The sequence below is a fragment of the Sander lucioperca genome, chromosome 7 (assembly GCF_008315115.2).
Source record: "Sander lucioperca isolate FBNREF2018 chromosome 7, SLUC_FBN_1.2, whole genome shotgun sequence".
NCBI classification, from domain to species: Eukaryota; Metazoa; Chordata; class Actinopteri; order Perciformes; family Percidae; genus Sander; species Sander lucioperca.
In genome coordinates this window covers 8,492,322-8,516,480 of record NC_050179.1, presented here as the reverse complement: position 1 = coordinate 8,516,480, position 24,159 = coordinate 8,492,322, and the positions used below count along the sequence as shown (strand labels likewise).

Sequence of the window (24,159 nt, the reverse complement as noted above, 5' to 3'; positions counted from 1 at the left end):
TTGGATCGTGCATGTCGGAAGCGACATGATAAGCCTGTACCAATATAGAACAAATTGGAGGTTAAGGGGAAAACCTCAATTACAATATGGCATTATCGAGGGCATCGGATGCATCCGATGATCATAGAGAAATATGTGTTTCCCTAACATTTTACACATGTAAAGCAGCACTTATTTACTTAGGATTAAGAAGAGCAAATACTTGCATGTTTTTAAGCCTCTCATCAACACTAACTTTCACTGGATCTTCACATTGCATGATACGGAGCTTGGGACACGTGTCGAGGAATTGTACGTGTGTGGATGGAGGAAAGATGTGAAGATTGATGGAAGGCGGGGAAAGAGAGCTTTTATTCACGGTGGTCGGTGTGTAGTTGTTGGGTAGTGTGCGTGGGGCTTTTGTACATAATATATCTATTTGTAAGGTTCATATTCATACAGTATGTGTTCTTCGGACAACATGTTTGTGTACCTCGATGTATGCACCCAACATCAAGTACCTGCTTCTTATCCATCTGCTCCATCTGAACTCCGCTGGCTGTCAGACCATAATTACACAGCAAATCAGTGCAAAACAGCGTCTCTGTCACTGCCTGCAACTCAATGCACTGTGTTTCATAAGAAGCATCCTGATGAGAGTGGAAATTGGACATGTATTTGAAAAGACAGGACTGACCACTTGACAGCCTTCTCACGGCTCTTCAGGAATCCTCCTAGTTTAAAGAAGGGTAAATATGGTGGTACAAAAACACTGCATTCCCAAAACTTTAGAGTTCAATAGAAGAGTGATAAATATTTCATTCCCATTAATATTTCATCCAGCTTTTTCTCTCTGTCCCTAGACTCCACTGTATAATATTCACTACAGTTTTTACTCCCCTTCACTCTGAGTGCCTGTAGACATCCATGGTTATGCTGTGTGCAGGTGCCTATCGATACTCAAGTGTGTGCATTTCTTTTCTTATCCCACACTTACTACACATGCACACCCTCCTTAGCACTGTGTGTGTGGCGTGTCTGTCAAGAGGACCCTCTCTGGCCTGAGCTCATCAGATAAAGAAGATGCAGATGTGCCGTCAGTGGCCGTCTTATTTCAAGCCCATGCTTTGCATTCCAAACATCAGCAGGCTATCGTGCAATAGTGGGTTGAAAGCTGGCTGGCCCAGAGGACCCAGCACACAGACTTTTATCCTGTCCCTGCAGCAAGCTTCCTGCAGTTCCATTTGGTGCCACTGTGATTTGCTCCAGATTGCACCAGTAGAGAGGTAGTCCAGCGCTAATGGAGTGGCTGGTTTCAAATGTTGAAGCAGTCTGCTGTCATCTGATCTATTTAAATTGTCCTTTTCCCAAAACCTGAAGGACTCCGGGCCCAAACTCACATGGGCCTGGGTGGTCATACAGAAATGGAGAAAGATTATCTTTTTTTTTAGCATTGGTAAAATACAGAAAATAGATCAAATTAATTTGGTAACACAATAGATTACAGCTCTCTGCTTATTGTGTAATTACTTCTCAATTATTTTTTAATTGTTGTGCACTTGAAGAATAATTATGTGGTACAATGTTATTAAAAAGGGAAACAAAACAGAAAAATATAGAAATGAAGGTGTAAAGATTTGTAAAGAGCAAATATTGCGTTGGAGAAAACAGACTGATTTGTGTGCCTGTGGTCGTCAGCAGTTTGTTAGTAGCCTATAGTAGTTGTCGAATTAAGGCCTACTGAATTTGTGGAAGTTCAGTTTAGGAAATATTCACCAGAAAATGAGAATAAATTGTATTTCTCATTTTAAAGAGTACCTTTACCTAGTCTTGCCCTGCCAACAAATGGTGACAACATGCCTTTTGTACACCCTGAGTACCTGTGATGCACCGTGGCACTATAGTAACAAGCTACATCACAGTTGGGTGTGGTATGAGTAGAACAGAGCACATAATATGCCCAGCTATGATGTTCTATGTGGTCAGAGGTGTAACAGACCTATACATTTCAACCCATAGAGGCTGCGGTGCTGCTATGTTTCTCCTCCTTCCCATATCTAGTGTGGACTTACTTTAAAAAATAAAAATAATACTGTTATTGAAATTTTCCCATAAAGTGCTCTTTACACACATAATTGGCTGCAATATTTTTGTTTCTGTCATTTAGGGTTTTTTTTATTGTCATAATCCTACAACTGTTACTTAAATGTTGATAATAGTAGGTGCCAAAATTTCTCTCTATAATTGTGTCTCCCTCTCTCGTTTTCTCGTACTTCCCTCTGCTTTAGTTAGATATGAGCTCTGTGTTCTGCCATTCATTTACAGTCCAGGTGGTATTGTGGGTCAGTAAGGTTAGAGCCATAAAGTTGAACTAGCTGTAGTCAGCTGTTTAACCCTGACCATGGGGTTAGAAATTGTAAATACAGCCTCTTCAATCCCCACCCCCAACCTACACACACCCACTTGCATGGGACATATTCTTTGCGGTTTCCTGCTGTACTGTGACCTCCTAACTGTTCTCTGTCACGGAGATGAACAGCTTCTTTTCCATTAGCCCCTCAGAAGTCGGCCACTTCCTGTCCGGGCGCAACATCTGTTTACGTTTGTCATGTCAGAGAGCATCGGCCAAGGCGTGGGAACACAAGGCAGTGCATGGGGTCCCCCACACTCACCCATGGGGAGGTGCGATTGCAGTAGAGGGCTGAATCTTGGGAGAAGCACGTAGAGGACAACCACTCACACTTGAGATAAACACACATGCACAACTTCATGCTCCTCCCTACAGGCACTCAGCAATTGGAGCACTCAGTGTTTGTCATCTCATTTCATCTGTTCATGTTGCTACCCCTGGGAGTTCATGTTACTGGAAAATGCAGTTTTCTTAAAATAGCCACTCTCCTTCAACTACTAGTTTAAGGACTTCAATATCCATTTTGTTTTCATTGACTGACTTGAGGTTAACTGGGTCAGTAGACACCCTGGAGGCTGTATATCTGTGTGCTTGTCTTAGTGCGTTTGTGTTAATAAGAGCTGAGACTGCCGTGTTGTCTGTGGTCTAAGTCTGTCAGCCCATTGGCGTTTCTGACTGTCTGTCTACTAATACAATGCCTTATCGCTGTGTTCAATACTCTTAGGGGACCAGGCAGAGAGGGAATTCCCTTCTTGAAAGAAATTGACAAAGGACTTATTAATGGAGCACAATGACATGATTATGGAGTCATGGTTGGCATTTCCTTCAAGTAATTTCTCCCTGTTGGGTTAGTTCAACACTAAAAAGTTGAAAATAGAGCTTAATTTGAAGTTAGCTCTGCTATATCTAGTTAATGAAAACATTGATAGTCTGGTATTGGTTTTATTCTGTCAACTGTTTTTGAAAAGCACTATATTTTGATTGCCATGTAGCAGTGATTTAAAGTTCCTATAAGGCTACATTAGCCACTTTCCGACCGGAGGGATTTTTGCAGTTCCTAGAACATAAAATTCCTAGAACCCTTTTTTTCTCGTGTTCCGACTGGACCAATTTGGGGATTTTTAAGTCCCTCTGGCCGCAGTTCCTGTAACTCTTTCAGCTCCTACTTCAGGGCAGGGTCTTTTCTCTTTTCCCTTTTCAGCATATGAACCTAGGTGAACGAGGGTCGGGTTTCCGCTACAGACAGACCAACAACGGGACAATTTTAACAATTTTGTCCATCTTATTCATCACTAATTTCACTTCTGACAACGTTTTAGGCGAGAAATTAACTGTTTAGATTTCGAATATAGGCAGTCTTTTGCTTCAAAGTTTTCGGAGTTGAGAAGCTCCATGAAGTGAGGCGACAGCCTGCAGGCGACAGCCAGCAGGCGACAGCCCCGGCCGCTAGCTCGTCACTCGGCCAGTTATGCTCAGAGACCCCGCTGTAAGCTGGAGGTCTCTCAGATCGGTCTCGTAAATAAGAGGCTTTTATTTCGCCGTTGACGGTTCGTTTCTTTAAATATCACAACACATGTCCATCATAAGATTAACGGGAACCTGTGGTTAACTGTCTTTTCGGAGTTAAACTCCACAAGTGTGTCCTGCGACTCGCCGGCCGTCTCACACACACACACACACACAAACTCTCACACACACACACACACACACACACACACACACACACACACTTCCACAGCGCAGCAGGCAGAGGCGGGGGAGAGAGCTATTTCTATCGGGAGACTTGTTTAAATTATGACAAATATGCTATATACATTATATTTAGTATTTAATTCATACTTTTTTTGGTGTATTTGTTTTCTGATTTTAACGCTATAAAGACCGTTGCCGTGCTTGCATCACTCCCTTACCCCTCCTACCAGTCCCTATGGCCACTTGGCCAGTGCGAATGCAATTGGAAAAAACGGTTTTGGGGGAGAGTAGTCAGTAGATCTGTTTAGAAGTGGACTTTTCCTATAACTACGTTCCTGTAACTACTTGGTTGGAAAGCGGCTATTGATGGTGATGGTGGGGGCGTGTGTAGGCGAGTGTAGTTTGAAGTGGAGGGAGTAGATGCTAACAGCATGCACATTGGTACAGTACATGTGAGACCTCGCACCAATGTAAAGAAGGCTTTGTAGTCTGAACACTGTGGCCTTGTGGTTGCTGGTGCCAAACCATGCTTGTTTTTCTTTTCTGTATCTCCTTTGAGTTGTTTTCTTTAGGGGGATGGAGGGATCAACCTCAAATACATGGGCCAGTGAACACCAACAGGAGGCCCACTAATAAGCAGAGTTACTCTTCTTTGCACACGTACGCATGTATTCACACACAGGCCCACATGCAAACAAACACACAAAAACAAGTATACAATGTACATTTGCATGGATACATAGTTACAAGTGATCAAAGACATACAGTAAGCTATACTTTTTAAGGAAGCTCAACTCTTCCACAAAATTAAGAAAAAAGCCAACTAGGGTTTTCTGCTATCGTGAGAGTAAATTCCCTGTACAGTGATTTATTTGGCTCTTGACAACTGTCCTGTTTTAAATTAAATGCCTCCAGGGAAGGGTTCCAATATACACCTTGTAGATACAGTATAGATGGCATGACACAAGCCTTTTGCTATTGTTCCCTTCCTCAAATTGCCAATTTATTCCGACTCATGTTTTGTGCCTTCGCCTGGTTCTCTTCCTTCCCACTTCCCTAGCACCGAATAATAATTAGCCAGTGCTAGCTGTCGACTTGTGCCTGTCCCTAGTCACTCCTTGTCAGCTAGGACTTTCCTGTCTTCGGCCCACCCCTAATGGGCCACTGCCTTGGCTCTGACAGCCAGGACGACCCTTTTCTTTCTAAGCTGCTACCTCTTCATTAAGGCCTTCTTCGAGCTGCTGTGGCACAAAGATCAGCACCTTTTTCCCTGTGTCTGTCACACCAGCTGGGGATCTTCACAGTGCCTCAGCTCCTTCTCCCACCCAGGTCAATGTCCACGTCCCACAAGTATCCACACAACACCTCAACACTCATGCACCTGGCGGCATGGTGGCGGCGTGGAGCTTGCATGACTCCTCTCCCGTTCAAAGTGTAAGCTGAATGGATCTGATGCTGATTATTCTTATCCTTATAAAAGGAAAACCTTGATCAGCCTAACTTTTAATCCACACGGCTAGATGTAAAGAGTCTTGATGTGTGTGCCACAAAATGTGAAGCCAGTATCTTTTTGTGTTACTTCTCCACTGTTTCAATGGAAGGAAATTGATGTCAGTTACATGTAATTAAGAGTTAAATGCGGCACTAAGCTGCTCATTCTCGTTCTGTATACTGTAGTGATGGGGTTATGTGTGTAGCAGTTAATTGAGCTCTTTATTATACTCAAGGGTACATAACTAAACCTTTGACAGGTGTGGAATAAAAGATAATTAATCTTGCCATTTTGAGAATTAGTCTGATGTCCTTAAATCACTACCGAATATTTAGCCTTTTTAGAGTATCAGAGACACTAGGTGTATTTTAGTCTCCCATGCAGTCTCCTGTGCATCGGTGGGATGACTGTTGCTCAGAAGTGTGACAGCCTGTGTGGGTGGCAGCAGTAGAGTATTGGCCCTTCCCATGGGTGTACCAGGCTGTTGCCCTTGATTGTCTGGCAAATGGTCAAGGTAACACAGGGCTGGTCACTACCGTCAGCACTTCTCACTGTCAAGGCACACCACTGGGAGACTGAAAGTGTGTGTATTTGTGTGTAGATGCATGTACAACAGAAGGTAGTGTTGATGTTGTGGGTACTCTCTGTGTATCAATATGAGTCATGTTAAAGTAGATTGCCAAACTATTCCTATATAACCAATGCATCCTTGCTGATGCCACAGTGGTTGACTCATACACTGCACTGTAACATGTACATCCTGTGGTGAGTGCTACTGTATGATCAAATACTTCAATGCGATACAAGAAATGAGACGCTAGTTCATTCGAAAGTGGGGAGAATATTAATCAGATCTCTCTGTGGCATTTAGTTATTTAGTGATCATTTCCATTAATACATGTTTGCCTCCACTGTGAATTAGTCTTTCCGTTAGCATGAAGGGTGCTGATGCTCTCAGGCTCTTACTCATCTCTGCAGAATATGAATTGATCGTACTTTATCCAGGCAGTGTGACTTTGAAATTGGAGAGGAACAATGTAAAATAGTGGTGGGTGAAACAATGTTAATTCTACAACAAAGTTCGGGACCAGGCTATATGGGTTTTAAATTAACAAACAAATACTGAATAACGTTAGTTCATTCATCCAAGCTTTAGGTTTTTGAAAAACTGACAGCCCTAGTGGAAGACATGGAAAAGGTTCTATCGCAGTATCGTATTATTTACTCAGTAAATTTTGTGGAAGAATGGATTTGAAACTGTTGATCATTTTTTTGGCTAATCCAAAAATTAATTTTAAATTTGATACTTTACATTGAAGCAAAGGTCATGTAAATTCATTACTGCATAAAGCAGCAGTCCTATTAATTGATTTGCAACATTGCCCACAATGGCCAAATCATAGAAATAAAATTAACAGAGAGGCCATTGAACTGTTTGCCGTGGTCATTCAATCAGTATAAAACAAAGTGGCGATTGTTATCATGGTGACAACACGAGTCAAATTGTGTGCAGCTTGCTGGAAGGAGAGCGGCTCGACGCAGCTCGGGAGAGGTTATCACGATATTCAACAACATTATCGCATATTTTCCTTATATCGTGCAGCCCTAGTATATGGTCGTCTCGTCGCAAATCTTTGGTCTGAACTAGGCTTTAGTTGGCCAACATTAGCTTGCTAACTCACGCAATGCCCGCACGCCGCACCTGTCACAGAAAATGAGCCGAACAAAGCTGTAACTTATCTGGCTATAACAATGTGCATTGTGTGGATGAAGCATTAACTTGTTAAATTTTACTCATTTAGCGGGTGCCTCGTAATGTTACTACTCCAATGCTCGTTTGTCAGTTACGGCCATTCGGTTTAAATACAGAAGTGTTGCCATGACAACAGTGCACATAAAATTGCTGCGACTCTGACCATTCTGCTATGTTGATTTGAATGCCTTTCTATCCATTTTATTTCTTTGGGCCAAATACAAAAAAAAATATTAAAGGGATAGTTAGCAAAGTATATTCACAATATAGAGAAATCTATGATGGTTGATCAATTCATATTATCAAATCGCCCTCTTCAATGTGAAATCACCTTGGGACACCTTTAATAAATTTTGTCTGGTTGTAATATAAAATATTATACACTGAAGCTATTACTATGATATACTAAGACCATGTTAATGAGTTCTGAAACTGATAGATATGTTCTTAGGGGTATTTAAATGTTTGTTGTGATAAGCAATGAAGGCACAGGGACTTATAAACAGGCAGTTTTGTGGGCCCTGTAGAAAGCAGCCTCGTATCATTAAACAAACAGATTAGATTTTGGTTCCACTTGACAAACTGACTTCAGTTTCTTTTGCTGGCTGGATAATCGGTAAAGATTGGATTTCTGCTAGGTTCTGTAAGAAATGCACAGGGAGGCTTTAGCAAAACAAACAACTGAACTTCTCAGTCCTGATTCAAACCCTCTTTTTACACAGAGACTAAGAATCACTTCTACATGAAATAAAACCCTCAAATGAAACAATTGAGCAACAAAGATATTTTTCTTTGCAATTTGATTGATTCACTCTAGAGGTAAGAATATATACCTAAAACTGATGTTGAAAGATGTTGAACTGATTACATCGATTGAGTGATGCGCTGTCTTTATGACAGGAGTGTCGGAGTGAGTAATCAATGGTGTCCCCAACAGGAGAGATCTCAAACAGGAAATGCATGATCTAGTGCCAAACATGGCAAGCAGATGGCAAGCAACAGGGCCCTGTCAGTCCAGTGTAGGGGTTGTGTATTTGGAACAAAATTTAGGAAAGAAACGTCCAGGATGGATGATATCACGCCATCTGTCTGCATTACAAGGTGTCATTTTTAGAGGGTGGAAAACTCGCTCTTGCTCTTTCTTAAGATCTGATCTTTACAGCAGATTTGCCTCCCCTGTCTTTGAATTTTTATGTCACCAAATCCCACAGTGACAGTTGCATAATTAGAGCCCGAGCGCCGACAGCGGCGAAGGCCCTATTGAAACTGAAGGAATTCTTCTTTTTTTCTGCAAATGAATCGCCTTTTTGAGGGGCTTAACATAGTCAAAAACTCACCAAAATTGGCAGTCGCATCAAGCCTGGTGAAAATGTACGTATTTTTAGGGTTTCGGGAATAGGCGCACAAAAATGGCTCACTAGTGCCCCCTACAAAATTTGCGGTACATTTAACGTAGACTAACGAAACGTGATACACATATATAGCATGTCAAGACGTACAAAAAAGCTAATTGGAGCCATACCCTTAACGCAACAGGAAGTCCGCCATTTTCAATTGAAAGTTCGAAATTAGTGTGTTTTTGGCCATTTCCACGTCATACTTTAACGAACTCCTATAGATTTCATCCGATTGACTTCAAATTTGGTCTGTGCCATCTTACGACGTTAAAGATGAAACGTTATTAAAAGAAAAACTTTTCGTCATAGGGCATGGCTGTGGTGGGGTGGCCATTTTGTGTGTTTCGCCAACTAAACAGGAAGAGGGTGTAACTTGAGTGTACATTACCCAATCAGCTCAAACATTTTCAGGATTCATAAGAGTCCAACCCTGAGGACATCTACAGGCCGATATTTACTCTAAGTCATAGCGCCCCCTAGTGGCAACAGGAAGTATGCCTAAAAGTCAAGGTGCTATACTTTGACGAACTCCTCCAGGAGATTTCATCCGATCAATTTCAAATTTGGTCTGTGCCATCTCAAGATCTTAACGATGAAAAGTTATTAAAAGCTTCAGTTTTTGTCCAGTGGCGTGGTGGCCATTTTGGGCATTTATCGATGAACGAAGAAGTTGTTGTAACTTTAGTGTACATTGTCATATCTGCCCGAAATTTCTCACGATTGACAAGGGTCTAGGCCTGAGGACAACTATAGGTAAAAATTGACTTTTGGTCATGGCAACAGGATATCAGCCTTATATGACAAACATCCGATTTACATTAAACTTATAATGTGTGGTCTACATGTGATACTGAGCCAGCCCCTATACTTTAACCACGCCCATGTACTTAGGTCATGCCCCTTTTATGCCTTTTGAACCGTTTAAGGTACAGTCTTGTGTGAGGTATCATTGAACTCAGCAGAGTTTTTTGATTGGTGATGTTTTGACCAGCCCCCTATACTTTAGCCATGCCCCTTTTTTATAACTAATGACCTGTTTGATGTAGACTATTGTGTGAGGTATCATTGAACTCAGCAGAGTTCCTTTGTCATTGGTCATGGTTTTGCTCGCCCCCTATGCTTAAGCCACGCCCCCTTTCATAACTTATAGACCATTTGACACAGACTATTGTGTGAGGTATCATTGAACTCAGCAGAGAGTTCCTTTTTAATTGGTGACGGTTTGCAATGTCCAACAGTCGTGCAAATACACGGGCGCATGGAGCGGCGTCCGCCAGTAACCCTGACGCGCAAGGAGGTGCGAGGGCCTGTCCAATGCAGCTTTAATGATGTTTTGTTTTAACACAATTTGTTCAAGGATACAATGTAGTGACACTGATGTAGGGTTGATTGATTTTAGAAAATAATCTAATTGTGATTTTTTTTTTTTTAACCAATATTGCGATTAAAAAGCTTTAAGCTCTTTTACTGCTTTATTATTTAACAAAGACAAACAATAAATCATTGTATAGTATACACCTGAGTTTCCGTTGTCCGGTAATTACCGGTCATTGACCAAAAGAAAAAAAAACGAGGACCAAAAATTCTAATTGTTTCTCTAATTCCCTCTGCACAATCTGAATTGTGTTAAAATAGGCTACAGTGATTTTCATATCTTTTGTTATATTAAAACAATGAACAATCTAAAAAAAACAAAACGACATTGCGCCATTGAATAACACTGCAATTGAATGCAGGAATTGACTACCGTAGATTTACAAACTACAAACGGCAAAATATAAGCGGGAAAGTCAAAGCCATGGCGAAACAGGGAAATATTGCGAATTACTCTATAAAACCAAGCAGCTGCCGGTCTACCGTAAATTAAGCCGGGGTGCAGAAGTGATGTTGTTAATTTCTCCTCAGACGATTGTGACATGCATTGGAAGAAAGCTGCCTGGTGAAAGAGGCACTGAAGTTCACACACTTAGGGAGACATTCCGGTTGTTACCAAGTGGAAAGGAGTTTGTCCGCCTACACACTCAGAAGACCAGGAGATGTGTCTGGGCCTGGCTTAGAGGCTGCTGGCTTGCTCTACTGTAGCAGGTGGTGCACATTTTCCATTTACAAGAAAACACTAAGTGTGGGCAGCAAAGAGGTGGTGCTGTTATCTATTTCTGCATCCAACACAGCCGATCTGAACCACTTTGTGGCAGTATGAATGGTCACGCTGTATGGATGTTTATTCTGGCACAATGATTGGACTCAGTGATATTTCAAAAATTATACAAGATAAAATAGGAAAAAAAATGATTCACATTTCAATTAATATCTTCTAAGATTCTGACTCGATTCACAATTTTCAAAAATCTATAGTTAATTAAATTAATAATCAAAGGTGAAATTGAACTATGAGAGCACTTGCACTATTTTGTCTTAGAGTCAGTTCTTGCTTTTTTTTTGACAAATGTTTTTATTGACTTTTTCAATTACAATACAAAGACCCAAAACAAGGCACATAAATAAGTACAATAAGTACAAATAGGCACTTGAAGATATTCCAAATGTAGATATGTTAGTGGTATGTTTAACTGTTATGACTGACTCTCATCATGGCATTTAAGGAAAAGAAAAGAATAACACCAAGGAGTGACAAACATGTACATGCACATATGGACATCCTTTGTGTGCATATAGAATGCTCAGTTTTTGCTTTTACTTGCATGATTTTCTTTTTATAGTTATTAAATGAGCATTGTTGGAGGATGCCTGAGGCCGAAGATTTTTATTGCCAATGTCTACTTCTGTTATTGTTGTTCACATAACAAATATAGGACCTTTAACAGTGCAACACCTGGACTTAATAATTAGCTTTTTAAGATGCAGGTGAAGTTTTTTTGTAAATACTAAGTAGATCATCATCTAAATTTAGCGAAGTAAAGCACCGAACTCCATTACTTGCAAACGAGCTGACCAACCAACACACACTATAACAGAACTTCAGCCAACTTGGTTTAGTGTGGGAAATGAACATTTTAGATTTTAGTACTCAATGTATTGATTCTGGTGGAGTCCATAATTCTGTGTGTGAGCAACCGAAGTGATGGTGGACATGAACGTGAACTTGTGTTATCCTCTCAAGCTGAGAACATTGTTGATAATAGGGTAAAACGACGTTAGTCATGTGAAAATGGTTCTGATTACACAAAAGCGACGAGCAGAAAATTAAGCCAATCTGCAAAATCTGCCAGCGGTTGGTGCCAACCAGGACGGGAAACACAACAAATCTTTTCCATCGTCTGAACAGGTACTGTCCCAGCGACCAAACCTGAGTTTCCGTTGTCTGGTTATTACCGGTCAATTGACCCGAAAAAAATGATGAGGAGCAACAATTCAAATTGTCTCCGGTCTGAATGACCAGTGGAAAGAATTCCCTCTGAACAATCTGAATTGTGTTAAAATAGTGATTTTCATATATTTTGTTGTATTTAAACCATGAACAATCATGTTTTTTTCATTTAAATAAATGACTTTAGACTGTAGGGTATGCGATAAAGGAAAAAACTACATGTTGCGTTCTCGCTCTGATTGAATGCAGGAGTAGACAACCGTAGATTCACAAACTACAAACGGCGACATGCAAGTGGGAAAGTCAAAGCCCAAGCCATGGCGAAACAGGGAAATATTGTGAATTACTTTATAAAACCAAGCAGCGGCCGGTCTAACGTAAATTAAGCCAATAAATTGCCAGCGAAGATGGGTTGGCACCAGCTACAGTCCCTCTCATTAATGCCACAAACGCACATTGAGATGCCATCTATATGATGACAGCCCTCCGCAGTTACATAGGCTTGACTTTCTCATCAGTAATACCTGACAGTGGACACCTCGAAGGGCATTACCATGGTCACTTGCCAAATATAAACATTTTTAAACATTAATTCATATTTTAATATGTTTTACAATCAAAATCGTTTCCCCTGGTTACGACTGAGGGTTTGACTAATACCGGGAACAATTATTCCAGGTTCTTATGCAATGGAAACGTTGGTCACTGCTCCAGGGAATAGAATGAACCTTTAGATATGACTTGCAGCCCTAGCAACGGGAGATATTTATATTTATAATTTGCTCAGCTCGTAGAACTCTTCAGCTCAGCTCCAAGCCAGGAAGCTAATGCTATGCTAGCAAGATTGAAAGTCAATAACATTGTGTACAGTTGGAAATCAGTAAAAATAATTTGACAGTATGTTTTAACATCAAGACAAGCTAGCTATCAGCCATGTAATTGTCCCCAAAACAATATAATGACAATGAACAATTGTATCCGCAATGTGTAACGTTACTGTAGTAACTGTAGCTGAAGTAGCGACCTGAACAGTGAACAGGATGTGAGATAACGTTATTCGCTGTGAAACAAAGTCAGTTCAGAGGGGCAGTATAACTTACTTCTTGGAGCTTGTGTGTCAGTGCCATCCTGTGGTGTTCAGAGGACGAGGCATTGATGCAACACAGTGTTGGAAATAACAGATTCACATTACCTTTTTGTTTTAATGTAGCACATTAATTTAGAACAGTAAGCCGCCAGTTTCACTGGAACTCCTTTAGTAGGCGTCCTATAACACTTTTTTTATGGCCAATCAGAATTGAGTATTCACCCAGACCATGGTATAAATGTTAATAAACTATATTCTAAAGTGTAATTAAACCTCTGATTTCTTCAGGCTTCAGTCAGTATGCACTTTGAACGGGCAGTATCAGCAAAATAATAAATATCGTAATAAATATCGATATCGATCAAAATGGGAAAATATATCGTGATCACATTTTTTGCCATATCGCCCAGCCTTACATGGGATAGTAAACTTGGCTGAGGAGCAAATAGACCCATTCTTTGGAAACATTACAAAGGTAGTTTTATCACTGCTGAATAGTATTGTCTGTCTATACAGCTGTATTCCACCTGGAACCATGTGGATCATTGTTATATGTGAATGTTTTCTGGCCAATATAAGATGTTCTTTGTACTTTAGAATTTCTTTTGATCAAGAACAGGCTGAGACCTTTAATGCAAGTACATGTGCCCTTTTTTTTTTTTTTTTTTAAACAAGTGACAGTCTAAGGAATCCAAAATGTCATGCAGGACATTTTCAACTATAGATAAGAAACGCCAGCTCAGTGTTGCCTCTTATCTTCATGACCCAAAAATGCTGAGGAGAACTCAGTGCGGCATTGCCCTGATTTAGATGTATTTCACATGCAGGACCGATGGAAGGTGAGTAAAAATGAGAGAGGAAAAAATGCATGGAGATGATCCCTTCATTCATCCAGCAAATACAGAAATGGTGATATTATGTTAATTATGGAGATTATTGAGCCAACCATTGGTTTTTCCGCAATGAGGATTAAGGTGGGGCTGCTTGGGATTTATAGTCTCTGAGCTCTGCTCTCATGGTCCCTGATTGGCTGAACAGTGAGGTAATTCAAAGTTAAAACCTTGGTTGATTTTGACTGTTGCACATTATTCAGTAGTATTATCAATGCTCTGAGCCATTCTGTATGTGAATAACCCCATCTAGCCTTGCAATGCAAAGTAGAGATGAGGTTTGTGTTGCGTGGGATTATGCATGGTGCCAATTGTAAATCTTATCTTATCTTAATCTTGTAATATCCCTGTGTGCAGCTCAAATACGAGAATACACTTCCATAGGTATGCAATATGTTTACGTAATACATTCACATGACATGCATGCTTTCTTCATACTGAATACAAAGGCTGTCCCATCCAGAGCATAATGTACACAAATATAATTAGGACCGCACGGTATTGCAAGTTAGTGACTTGACTGCAGGTTAGAATTTGATATCTTTTTTATGCAGGAATAAGTTATACGCCTGCCTAGAAACTTCCATAACTCATTCTACAACCAACTTCGCCATCATCATTGTCACAATAATATTTCAGTGCTACATTGTATAAATGCAAATGAGGCATCACTAGAAGGATGGCACAGGCTTTTCTGTGTGCCCCCGCAGTTGATATTTACACTAAACTGAACACTGATGCTGAGTAATGTTTGATGATGGGCCAAGCTTGTCCAATTCCCAAAATGTGATACACTCCAGTGGCTCAGGTCATTATACTCAGAACGAGCATGCTTTAGAAAGCATTTTTAACGATAGTTCTGTAATAAAGCGCTAGACATTGCATTAGACTAATGTGGAGTTATCAGTTTTCTTACTTAAGATATTATTTAGTTGTCAGTGTCACCACTGCATAGATTTGTTGATTTAAGCCAAAGCCATATTGTTTATACTGTCATGGACATAATTTAAATACATCTGCATTTGAAAGTGTGACTCTCCCTGTGTTGCAGAGTGACAGTTCAGGGATGAAGATGGCAATATGTTAGCTGAAATCTCTTTATTTCCAGGAGAAGTTGGATATTGGTATTCTGTGTTTTACAGTGTGAGGCTGGAAATGGAGATACATCTTTGATCCAGAAATACTTTCACCTTACAATTTATGTTGACCCTGAAACACTGACAAAATGTTTGATAAAGACATTACTATTTCTAGAGCCTCTCCTTCATGTTGATGTTGATGTTGATGTGTAAAGTTTCAGTCTGGTTTACCCAGGCAGACATTCAACTCGCACATTGCTCAAAATGACAGATTTTTCTGTTTTGCATCTTTTTTTTTTTTTTTTCTTTTTTTTTTTTTTTACCTCTAACACCCCCACCACCTTTCCTTTCACCCCCACTCCTATTACCTCCTGTTGGGCAAAAGAGCTAAGATGGAGGGAGAGAAGATGACTGTTGTTGTTTTTAACTGTGACATGTCTCCATGCAAGTCATTATTAAATTATTATTCATAAAATAATTGGCCAGAACCGTCTGTGTGAGCTATTTATAGAGCTGATTGCTGTTTTGTCAAGGAGCAAAAACTCTTAGAGCATTATTTGTTCCCCTTTCTAGTTTACCCAACTGAAAACCTAACCGAAGTTTAGTTTTCATGAGGCATCTTAGCACTGGTTGATTTAGTTTGCCCCAAAACACTGGTCAGATGCTACAGTTTTGCTTGTGTGGTAAATACAGATATACTGTATATATACAGATATAAGTCTAAGGTATTGATTCAACTGTCATCTTACCTCTTCCAGTTGAAGTCTCAATTTACAGTTTAGAGCCAGCATTCAAATATGTCTAATTCTCTTTAACTGTCAGCCAGAGATATTAACTCCTTCTCTCTTCTGAGGATCTATCTTCCACTTAAGTTGGAAATCAATACGGACCGGTGAGGCCGGTCACTTATACTGGATTAGACATGAGCAGTGATCCAGCTCAGACAAATAGCTTTGCAAACACATGGACTACTGTTCTTTTGTCCCTCCTGACCACAACATTACAAGCTCCATTAGGTGTGTGTGTGTGTGTGTGTGTGTGTGTGTGTGTGTGTGTGTGTGTGTGTGTGTGTGTTTGTGTACGTGTGTGTACGTACACCTGTAGTGCTTAGCATGCACTGTTAAATCCTGAACAGTGCCCTTGAAGGTTGAAAGTGTGAATGACAAAAAGAGGGAGCCAGAAATCTAAATGGAAGAAATGAGAAAGCAATCAGATTGGGGACAAAATGATTTAGCCCTCATGGTTTATTATAAGCCCAGAGCCTTCTGGTGAATATTACATGCAAGCGTTAGATTAGAACAGATGAAAGTGAAACTATCCAGCCAAGTTGCACATAAACATATTGAAGATTGAATTGCACTTTGTCTGACAGATGCATTTTTTGGAATATGCAGTTGGGAAGACAGCAGAAGGTGAAATGAGATTGCATCTTGCACATGCATGTAGGGCTGCACGATTATGGCCAAAATGATAATCACGATTATTTTGATCAATATATTGATCACGATTAATTATCACGATTATTTGTTGATTTTTAACCAAAACAAATTTTATTGTCACATAGGCTAATTATAACTGCTTTCACATCCAAATTGTGCTACATTCCTCCTTTGTTGAAGGATACTATGAAGGACCGCTTTTCACACATACATGTTTGCCGTGAAAAGATACAGGCAACGCAATTTTCTGTTCACGTTAACGGCGCATGTTAAAATCCGGTGCCAATAGGGCACTGGTTCCCGGTATCTACCGGACGAAACGCGGATTACGGTGCCACTTAAATGTCTGCGTTGCGCTCTGATGCTCCAAAACAGACGTTAGAGGCAACAGAAACATCGCTGCATGTCACGCTAGTAAACACTAATAACATGTTACACAGCAGCTAACGTTAGCCTACCATTAGCTACAGTAGTAATTGGATTAAACACGGCTAAAATGCTGACAGCTAAACGGTGTAGTGTGACTGTATTTCACTGTAGAGGATTCCAACAGCGGGACGTACAACAGTCTGCCGCTAAAGCTATGAGCTAAAAGACTCAAACTAGCACTGGTCACTGCTGTTGTCTGAAAAACAACACAGACGGGACAAAATGTTGCGTTTACTGGTAAACCTTGTGACGATTTATGATCGACTGCTATCTGTGGAATTTTCCTCATGTTACTCTGTCCTCTGTGACTGTCTACATCTAAACTAAGCTGTGCGGTGCAGGGAACAACTCTGATTGGCTCATGGAGGCACGTGATCAGAGAGTGGTTTACGGAGCTTTGGAGAAAAAAAAACTTTGATATAGAGCGTTCTATGAACGGAATGAAGCATTTTAAATATTGTTCGATCACGTGAATTTGATCGTGGAAAGCCAAAATTGTGATCGTGATTAAAATTCGATTAATTGTGCAGACCTACATGCATGTGGGATTAGGCAGGTGGAAGTGCTGGCAGAACGCTTTCACAATCATTAGCCTCTGTCAGGTTACTGTTTCTGCTGAATCAGAATATTGGGGTGTGGTTATGTGAACTTGCTGTAAAAACAAACAGAAACAACATGATGCAGGTTAGGTTTGAGCCTATTTGCATGACAATAAAGAATTCAATTTCAAACACAATTCGGAGCTTCGCATGTGCTGTAGCAGGGCATCTCCTTATAAAGCGCTTCATCTCCACCGCAGCATGACAGCATGAGAACATGGCTGGAATACAGGATGTGACAAGGCTGTGTGGTTAAAAACAGTCGGCTCTCATTAGTATGCAGCACAGACCCGTCTTGTCTAGCTGGACCTTTGCAGAACCCCCCCTCCCCAGAACAGCAGTTAAATTGTCTGTAGTAAATGGAACAGCTGAGACAAACCTGTGCCCTTTTCTACACAAGAAGATTTATCTTGTGTTGCTGGATTTGCTCCACACACAGCAGTAACAATAGTCTAAAATACAGGCGTTGTATGAACAAAAGGGTCAAAGTTTAACTTCACTGTAATATTGTTACGAGAAAGATAAGCAGAGAGACAGAGAGAGAACCTTATTAAGACCTGTGCTCCAGCGGCTTAACTCTTAACTCCTGAGTGAGTTTTATCAGAGAAGGCCATTCAAGCATGACCACAGTAATGAACCTATTAGCCATGAAATTGACTTTTCTGATAAATAAGGAACAGATGAGAGTTTAGGGAACCAACTCTGCATTTCAACCCATTTGTTTGAAATTCATAATTACAATTGAGCATTAGTACATTTAAAAAAAAATGTTGGATGTGCACACACAAGTCCTCTTCATCAAGTTTTCTACTTAGCCTCTTCTTTTAAGTATGCTGCAGAATATTAATTGGACCAATTTTCTGGGTTAAAAGCTTTAACCATATGCCATAGCCATTGTTTAGAAGGTGACCAAACTGCATAAATAGTGGAATGCTAATATTCAAGGCAGTGTATCAGCACACGACTCAATCAGCAAATGCAAACTTCCCTGCATCCTGAAATAGCATTTTAATCAACTGCTGTTGTGACACTGCAAACTTCAGGACCTCATGGTGCAAATGTCTTTTGTCTGCCTTTAATTACTGCTTGAAGATAAACGTGATTTGTCTTCCAACACATGACTAATTTAGGGGGTGTACAGTAGGGGCATAGTCAGACAAGAAGTAACAATGGGCCTCATGGGCAAGAACTAAATCATTTAAAAGATCTTGTCGGATTGTCCAATTGTTTTGTATATAGAAATTTCTCTACATTGCAAATTAAATTCTCGAGTTGTCCAGGCTTGTAGTACTTGACCACCTCCCATCCTAAGTCATGGGTTGCATTGCTTTCGCAAGACGCTGTTTAGCAAATTCACATCAATCGTTTCCCTTGTTATTCTGTTACAGTACATTACAGTACATCATTACAGCGCTGCTCTGACGTGTCTTTGGCAACTGTATTAATATTTCCTAATTGTTTCAGGACCTTTAATATAACTACTGACACTGTTAAATTTGTTACGTTTTCATCTGCTGCTTTCTGACATCAGGACTTTAAGCTTATCACTGTGAAGTAATTATTTTACTCTTTAGTAACTTTTTTTGAGGAAAAATGGAGCGGAACAGGAAGTCATGTAGAAATTTAGGGGCATCAATTATGCTAATGTTCAGATCTCATGAACGCGTACCTACTCATGATCAGATTTCGTCAAATTGAAATGAGGAACTTATGACAAGTTTATGCAGTTAAGAGTATTTGATGAATCTTACTTGGAACAGTTGAACGTGCAAGCTCTGACTGAAAAAGGTAAGAGATGTTTAGGATGACTATAGAAAAATGTCCTTGCATGAGATCTGTTGACTGTTCTTGATTTGCAATCATATCAACACGATTAAAGCTTTGAGTGCCTCCCATAGTGACAGTATTTTGACCAAATCTATGCCATGTGGTGAGGCAGTCGTGTCTTTTCTAAAACAGGTGATTTGGGTATTTTACTGGCTAAGGAGTAGAATACCAATGAACTTCAACTGTCGCTGGTGTGAAAAGGGGACAGAAAATCTGGGTGTATACAGAATGGTCCACAACACTTTCCCATTTGCATGGGTATCTTGTGACATCCAATCAACATATCCCATTGTGTTGAGTGTCAGACCCCAGTTGATTGATTGTAGTCCTGCTTTGCACCCCTCTGCTCAAAGCTCAGCTCTGCAATGACATAAAGGACACACAGATGAATAATGCATGTCTATATCAACCCATCTTGCAAGCACAATGCCAGGAGGGAAAGAGATAGATAGAGAGAGGAACCGATGGACAGAGAAATGTATTTCAAAGCTGATAAAGATGGGCACTGTACATGAAATTAGAAGTCATGCCATAATCTCACAACATGTGCAATAAAATCATTGCAACCAATGACTTTCATTAAGTTAGCTACGCTAATATAAAATGACTGCTCGTTTTGAAATTCACTGTGAGACTGAATAAAAAATAAAAATAAAACTTTCAGAGGGTAAAGTCCCCTCACTAGCTAATCCAGTTAAAGGTCCATTTTATTCGTTGAAGGTCTTCCTATTGTGCCATTCGCTCTTCCAGAAAAAAACTGAATTATTCAGCACCAGCTACAATAAAGTAAATTTCATTATTGGAGCAGAACTCAACATCGCCTTGGAAAGTGTAGAAAGGGTATTGGTATAGGGTAGCTTTTAGCAATGGCGACCGCTGAGGGAGCTGCAAGGCATGGAAAGTGAAGCGTTGGACAGGTACGTTACGTTTTTGTTTTGTTTATTTGGGAGGGAGGATGTTTTGTTGTTTTCAGGAAATGTCTAACATGTCTAATGCAATTTGTTATTATAGTCATATTAGCCCAATGCTAACATTAGCTTCACTGTCGATATAGGCTAACATTACTAGTAAGCTACACTAGCTAACGTTTTACATATTCTTATCTAACAAACGCTAATTTGTGTAACGCAATATGGTCGCAAGGGTCTGAACATGTCATTTATACATTGGCTTATCATAAACGTGCTTATGCAGACCCTGCGTCGACAGTGTCAAATTTGATGTCGAGACCTTGGAAACACGGATCGATGAGACCACCTCTCCCTGCTGTGTCAACTATTGTTTCACCGCCTCTCTCCGACTAGTGAGTAACGTTAGGCCTATAGCTTATGCAGAAGTGAGCATGGATTACAATTACTGTTCTCTTTGATTGGCAATACATACACATAGTTCCGTGCATAGCATCAACGATATTTTTACTACATATTTGCACCAGAGAAATGGTAACAGTATTGTTTTTTCATTGTAGGACAATCACTGCCAGAGTAGTTTGCCACAGCTGATGATACTGCCACATCCAGAGCCAGACCTGTCTGCTAACACTGGAGCCCTGGACAAAGTTTTGATTACTATTTATAATTGTAGTTTTACACCATATTGGTTGTAATTATTTTGTGAGGCATGTACAGAGATGAAATATGTCTTGATAGTTGTAATAACATAAATGGAAAGTAATTATTTTTTTATTTGAACAAAATATAAAAGCAAAGGGTACTTTGTACTGTTAATTCCTCCTGGGAATAAATACAACTATGGGAAACTATGTAAATGGTGTAGCTGTTTGTAAAATGAAGGAGGTTTGAGGAAATTGCAGTCCTTTCTCCACTCTGCTCGTGGTTCTCGTGCACGTCTCTGTGTTGGGGGGAGCGCCGAGGGCAGGGGTGAGGGGTTGGACGGAGCCCAGAGGAGATGCTACTTTCAAATCGCGCTAGCTTCTCAACCTTATTAACCCTGCCTTTAATCATATGATGTGTCTTGTGTGAGTGTTCTTAATAATTGAAACTAATTAAGATGCATGACACTCAATAAATTGAATGTCAAATTAGGTATGCACGCTTTTGTGTAAAGAGGTGTATAAATGAGGTACAATCCAAGCCACAGTAGATCAAGGAGAAGCCTTTGAGAATAAGTGCCTCATTTCCACGTTCTACCTGACACAAGTGCCACAAGGCTGAATTTCAACCATATAACTATAAACTGCATGTTTTTTGTCAGTATCTACAAGCACTCTAGGGGAGGGGATGTGAGGAGAGGCTCAATGCAAAGATTATTTTTATGGGCATTTTCGGCCTTTATTCTTGACAGGACAGCTGAAGACATGAAAGGAGAGAGAGAGGGGGAATGACATGCAGCAAAGGGCTGTAGGTCGGAGTCTAACCCGGGCCCGCTGCATTGAGGAGTAAACCTCTATATACGGGCGCCCGCTCTACCAACTGTGCTATCTGGGCGCCCGGCTGGAGACAATATTAAAGCATGATCAACCCTTGGAATCGACACCATTTACTGTGTATTTTACTACTTTACAATGTTATACAGGCTCTAGAAACGGCAGGAGTAAAATGTATTTTTATATCCTGGAGTAGAGAGGAATCATTAATAATTAGAATAATTTTGACTGTTATGTATCTGCCTCTTTGCCATTCTTTTTCAATTATGGAATCTGCACGAGACATCAGCAACCATGATGATCATGTAGACAAAAATACAAAATGCATATAAATACCATAAAAGGTCCTTCACAGACAACCCACCCACTCACACATGGCGTTATGTGGTGTCTTGTGTGGCTCTACACTGTTTGCAAGCCAACAACAGAGTTAGAGTAACTTTCCATATTGTACCTCAGTTTAAGAGGGGGAAAAGCATAGAGTTTAAAAAAGCACATAATGGACTTATACGTGTACTTTTTCATTTTCTGCTGTCATATAGAGTGCAGCTGCCAGTTGCCATCGATTAGGTGTGCTGTTACACCGAGGTAGTTATGGTTACTTACTGATGTCCAGTGCTCTCCAGTAAGTGCAATAAAAGTACCAACTGCCTCACTTTCGTAGCTTTTTCATCTTGTACAGTTCATGTATTCTTGTAAAAATAGTTTCCCTTCAAAGGTAGCTTGTATGATGGGTCGCCTGTATGATGTTTTAAAACCCCCGGTCCTGAACTATGTTGATGGGCCTGCAGTCTGTAGCGACCCATTTAGCGATTGCACTAGTAAGCTTTGCTGTTGTCGTTTTGTTGACAAATTTGCCCCGGCTATACGCTCGTCAAACTGCCAGTGTTGTTTGACGAGCACGGCTTGTTGACCCTGTCTCAGCACTAGCATCTTTGCTAACATCAGCAAAAATGTGTTTTGCCTGAAGATGGTACTTCAAACATTTTTATAACGAAAGTTTTTATAACGAAACTTGCCATTCAGCAGAGCGGGCAGCGTCTCCTCTGTCATTGTTTACTCATGTTTGCAGAGCCACATCTATCACACCCATAGACAGTATATAAGAGTGGACCAACAGATCCCGTTGCTCTGGGCGGAGACCAGTGAAGGCCAATAGAAGCACTTTTCTGGTGATGGCTAGGGTTACTACGCAGCCTCCAACTGAGCTCGAAGACGTAAATGTGCCGTGAGCAACCTGTCTGAAAGTTGTAAGTCTTCTGGTAGCTGTGCCAAGAGAAATCTCAATCATTCCCAATCTTGCAGAGACGAAGAGCGTAGGTATATGTAAGGAGATAACATAGGCACAGGCTAATTACTGCTAACTAAAATGCTAGTTAACATTAGTAATTACACTTAAACAGCTAATGTGAGACGAAACTGCCTGCGAGCTTCTCCTGTACTATACGGTAATTTCTCTACTGTGCGACAGTAAGTCGCGTGGTTATGACACAATCGTTAGCCTATTTTTACAAAAACGTCTGCTACAGAGCCATAACGTGAGGTACAAGGTAATGGAGCCTTTTATACATTGTCGTGTTTCTTTAGAAATAAACAATGGACGAATAGAGTCTTTAAACGCTTCAGATGTAAAGTTATTCTCTGTCAAAGTGGCACCAAAATGAATGGCAGTCAATGGAATGCTAACGGGAGGTGATGGCTTTGTAGCATTAAAATGGCGCCATAGGAGGTTCGCGGTTCGAGGAGAAGCTTACCCCCTTGATCACACCAAGCGTAACCATCCGCGATGCGATAACAGGAAGAGGTTGGGGTCAGACTTGATGAAATGATTACTTTGCGTTAAAAAAATAATGCGTTGTTTTTAGATTAATCGCATGTATTAATGCGTTATTGTTGACAGCGGTAGTATAAGTATATCCAAGACGCATGCGATGATCATGTCATGCAACTGCTGAACTGCATTCAGTATGAATCTCATATTTAGCTGAAACAGATTGACCACTATTTGAAAAGCCCAGACAATAATTACATTGCTTCCAGCAAGTGTTGCCCATTGCAGAGAAAGATTTGAATATGACCCAGTTTTAGGAGATTTACTGGTGTTTTGCTGACGTCACTTGCTAAAACACTGAAGGGCTGACAACTTCAGCATGAAGGTAAGACATCTGTTAAAATTTTATACCCTGTGCAGAATGCAGAGTTGTGGGAACATGCAGTTTTGTCCAAAGCCTCCTCAACCTCAGCATAATACATTTTAAGTTACTGATTTCAACTGACTCTGAACTTTGGTAATGTTTTCCAAAATCCTTCGCTCCAAATATCTTATACATCCTATTTTAAAGCATCTGTGATAGAGAATAGTTAGGTTGCTA

At 40.3% G+C, this 24,159-nt stretch overlaps 1 long non-coding RNA gene across 1 annotated transcript; it reads left to right on the top strand.

Annotated features, from left to right (window-relative positions):
- The first annotated feature begins 20,603 nt into the window (after window positions 1–20,603).
- On the top strand, window positions 20,604–21,163 carry LOC118495388. Its single transcript, XR_004897773.1, has 2 exons — window positions 20,604–20,704; window positions 20,870–21,163. It is a non-coding gene; the product is annotated as an uncharacterized LOC118495388 (long non-coding RNA).
- The last annotated feature ends 2,996 nt before the right edge of the window (window positions 21,164–24,159 follow it).